A 4,678-nucleotide genomic window follows, 5' to 3' on the forward strand; every position below is an offset into this window, starting at 1 on the left:
CTGTTACCTGTCTTTTGAAATCCAGCCTTCACTCAGTTTTCTAGTTGGTGTTACTAAGTTGTGATCATGTGTCTAAAAGCACAGACTCTGGGAGGAGATGGATAACACACGGGACCTTTCAGAGATGGTAGTCAGGTGAAGAGAAAATACTTGTGACTGTTGGTTAGTGCTAACTAATTGACAGCTTTTCCCACAGGCTGTTGTTGAACTGCTGTGTGCAAAATGAGCTCTTGACCTAGCCCAGCATAGCATCTACACTCCTTCCATGAAAAGCAGGTTCATGCTCAAAAACAGGAGTTGTTTGAAAGGACTTTGCATTAGTGGTCTTTGTGTTACACTTGATGTGCAAATTAAAATCAAAACAAATAGACTTCCCTTGTTTCTGTGCCAATAGGGAGGATTTGTTCTTTTTTTTTTTTTTTTTTTTTACTTAAAAATTCTTTATATTCAGCCCTGGTTCCAGTGGCTGATTAATCGTTCAGTGCAGAGATCAGGTCTCCCCGTGCAAGGTTATCTGTGTTGCATTTTGCATTCAGAATTTCTTTGTGTTCTGTGAAAGATTGTTTGTTGCTCTGCTGCTCAACATGCTAATAAACTGTGTGTTGTTAGGAACTATGCTAAAAAGTGCTAGTTCACTGGCTTTCATGCAGAATTCACATAGAAAAATCACCCAGAGTGCTCCAGTTTTCAGAGCTTTGCAAGAAAAAGGGATGCAGCTAAAGCAATATGCCACTCCAATATTGCTGGTTATTTTATTTATAAAATGGGTAATTACAATATCAATTTTAGTGTAAGGCATTTTCTGGGGAGGTTATAACTAGCTGGAGTTAATGATCCTTAGCTTTGTCCTACATTATCAACTCTCCCAGCTGGTCATTAATCCCTAGGCAGCCCTGTGCATGAAGCCTTGGTTTGTAAATCATGATCAGATCATACACTGTGCAAACGTTCATGACTCTTATTTCCAGCCATATCTTTCACTTTTAAAATATTGTCTATTTTTAATGTGCAGACCGGGTTTGAGCTTGTTTGTTTTTCTGAATCTATTGTATTTTCTTATTGTGTGTCTATAAATACGAGGGATAGACAATGTTTTCTTAGCCCCAAGTCACAGCATTGGATTATTATTTATTTTTATTTGCCCTTTTGGCAGTAGAAAACTAGTAGACAGTTCTTTCAACAGTGGTTATAACCACAAAACATAAGAGGCCAAACAGGCCACTACAGTGTGGATGCAGCATTGTTAAAATCTCAGTTATCCAGGCATCTTCTAAGGTTACTTTGCTTCTTCTGTTTCAACAGAATTTGACAGCTATTGCCATTTTGTAGGAGCAATTGTGTTTTTTCAGTCCTTCCCATGCTTTAGGGGAAACTGAGCCAAATTGCACTAATTTCTACAGGGATTTATCCTCAAGTCTGGATGTTAGTTTAATTCTGAATACAAGCTGTTATTTTGTGGTGCCTGCAGAGTTAGGGCATAGATTCTCTGTGATAACTTATACTTCATTAGGCTAGAAAAACAGATATTCAGAAACTCACACCTAAACTGGCAAGAACGGACTATTTTAAAAACATCTGATAAATTTCAGTTCCTACAGTGGTATCCTACACATTGAAGTAAATACTAGATTGAAGACAGAGATCTTCAATTTTTCATATTAGGTACTGGACGAGAATGTAGAATTCGGTAATCACGAAAAAATGTCTGTCATTAGTAGATTAAAATCATGGCCTTCAGATGGTTTATACCTCAAAAATTAAATTTCTGAAAGAATTAAAATTTCCTCTTTCATGATCTCTGTGGAGTACACAAGGAGCAGCTTAGCTTGTGAACCCATTCACAGAGGGCAAGTTTTGTCCCATCTAGCCCAAAGTAGTCCTATGAGCTCCTTTTCCCCTTGATAGAAAAGCAGAAAAATACTCCAGGATTTTTTTTTAATCTTATCCTAATGTGTGTCTAAAATAAAGAAGGTAAGCTGCTCTCTAGTGATGTTCCCATTAATGAGTGGCAGCCTAGACGGACAGTTTAGACTTGCTGCCTTTCTTTCTTAGGACAGGCAAGTTGTGTCTCACCCTAAATGTAAACATGTAACTAACTATAAGACCAGCTTAATGAAAGAGACTTCAGTGGCTACAAGCACTGCCAACCTCAAGCAGTTGAAAAATCAGGTCTCCAGAATTATGAACTTCATACGGTGAATAGTCTATTCAGTTTTTATTTTTAGGTTTTATGTTTCTGAGGTCGGGAAGGGATTTGAGGGGGTTGAAGTATGGGCTATGGATGTATTGCCTTTTCTTAAAAGTTGAAGACAGAAATTGTCTCCCAGAAGAGAGGGAACTGGAGGTACAGAAAGGTCCAAGAGTTGGGTTTGTTCAGAAAACCACAAAGCCATGCAGGAGTCATGATAAAGTGGTAAGGGCTGAAGGGTTCAGGCTTCCTCAGCACCGAGGTATGGAGAAACCAGTCCCATCGCTGTGATGGAAGACTGCTGGACATGACAGAAGAGCTTTTGTTGCTCCTGTTGGTTGTAAATAGAGTCTTAAAACCTACTTAAAATGCAGTGAAACCTGGAGCTGAATAAACAGAAGTCCAGTGTGGAGTAGGAGAGGAAATGGTGGGGAATATAGAATAATGTAAGTGTTTAACTAGCTGAAGGCCAGGCCTTTAAACAAATAACCACTTTACCCCAATTATAAAATCACTGAAAATATTTAGCATCAAAAACTCTTCAGCTTTGGAAGATGGTCTCCCACAGGAAGTGCTCATTGCCTAAATTTAGATCAAAGCTGGAACTATTTAGTACAAGACTAGAACACAGATTCTTGTGCTAAATTCTTCCATCCTCCTGCATCCTTCCCCCCCTTCTTCCTCCCATATGTAAAAATTAGCCATGTGCTTGTGTTACCTATTTTGCAGGTTTATTTAAAACTTCTTCTCCCTGAGGAATGTTGTATTTTTAAGTAATCAGTCACTGGAGTGTGCAGTTTCTCTGGAAACTGCAGTGGAGCAGCAGTGGGATGGCCTCTGCAAGGGGGGATCAGGGTGCTGGGAGGCAGCAGAGCCATTACATTTTCTCCTTTTACTTTTGGTGTGACTTTCTGAGCAGGAAATGCTTTGAAGTGCACCACTGTACTAAAAATAGCAGTCTTCTAGGTAGTGTGTTTAAACATATACTTCTGCAGAGAGCAGCAACTGACAGGAAGCCTTTCTCAAATGGCAGAGAATATTTCCAGCGCTGCCGTACCTTTTCCCCTTCCTTGGTGGGATGATAGTTATCAAGCTTTATTAGGCTGATTGCTATTCCAGTTACGGCAGCTGTAGGGGAGAGGATGAAAGAGAGACCTGCTGGGGACACTGAGCGGAGCGTTTGCTGCGGCACCAACCATAGTAGGGCTGTTGCTGTCAAGCACCACAAGTGCTCATGCTGTTCTCCACTGTTAAAAAGGGAGAGGAGTGGAGACAAAAGTCTTCAATTTGCTACAGATCTGTTTTATAGGCTGTCTGTCCCTCAGCAGTAGACCTGCCTTCTCAGGCTCTCCCTGATGGCCCAGTGGCTACTGTGGGGCTGTGTGGTGATACTTCACCCTGCACCTTCTGTGTACACTGCAGCTTGGGCAGTGAAAAAGCTCTCACTGTGCTTCTGGCTGCTGCCAGCACATGCCGGTGTAGTAGTCAGCAGACAGTCAGATGTGACAAGGACCAACTGACAGCTCTGGGGTGAAGGAGAGTTGGGTGTTGCCTTGCTAAACTAGTTTATTCTCTGATAAATCACTTGGGGTAGTGTGGAATAAAATCCTAATCTCCACAGGTGTACTCTCCTCTTTCTTAGGCAGAAGACAGTATAGACAGATGGTTTGACAGGGACTTAACAATGGCAAAAGTCTCTATCAGTGCTGCTCCAGAAATCATCTTAAGCATGTACATTTTTATCCTAAAGCTCAAAAACTGTTCTGGTGTTCCTTGTATACTTCATCAACCCTACTGTGCTCGTGCTTTATGTGGAAACCAGTGTCTTCCCAATATTAGCATATTTTCTTTACCCATGCCACTCATGTTCCAAAAACCTATTTCTGGTTTAGTAGTCCAGTAAGTTCATGAACATTGGTTTCTTCTTGAAATTCTATCTGAACCTTAGAATGGGGATTCCATTTTCAATTAGAGTTCTGTTTTCAAAAATTAGTGGAGTAGCTTGATAATATAACAGGATATTTCGCTAATTTTATGTTTCTTGCAGTTACCAGGGAGAAGAAGACCACACTGACTCCACTTTTAATTTCCTTTTCCCTTCTTTTTATAATCCTTTAATTTGTTGCCATTTTGGAGCAGGAATTTGGTTTTGTTTACCTGTTATAGTCAATGCTTTGCCCACGTTTCAGAGGTAGCAGATGAGCTAACTTGAGTTTTATGTAAGATGGGTATAGTTTCAAATTGTGTCCCCACCAAAAGCATTGTGATGTAAGTCCTTAGAATACAGGATCTCAGTGCAAGCTGTGGACATTGCCTATGGTGGGAAAGAGATTTCCAGAGATTTGAGCATCTTATGCAGTCCTTTACAATCCATGGAAGGTAGACTTTGATATAGCAACTTTTGTAAACCAAGCTCTATGTTGAGGTGCGGTTGCCTTTCTGTAGAGCTAACAAAATTCTGTAAGTGATTAATTTTAATCTGCCTTTCCC

At 40.3% G+C, this 4,678-nt stretch overlaps 1 protein-coding gene across 1 annotated transcript in view; it reads left to right on the forward strand.

Moving 5' to 3' along the window:
• Positions 1 to 4,678, forward strand: part of NCOA2 (nuclear receptor coactivator 2) — a gene marked incomplete at its 3' end in the record, with an annotated part of 149,014 nt that overhangs the window by 140,180 nt on the left and 4,156 nt on the right. The window lies entirely within an intron of this gene.

Source organism: Acanthisitta chloris, unplaced genomic scaffold (genome assembly GCF_000695815.1).
Source record: "Acanthisitta chloris isolate BGI_N310 unplaced genomic scaffold, ASM69581v1 scaffold17822, whole genome shotgun sequence".
Lineage (NCBI taxonomy): Eukaryota > Metazoa > Chordata > Aves > Passeriformes > Acanthisittidae > Acanthisitta > Acanthisitta chloris.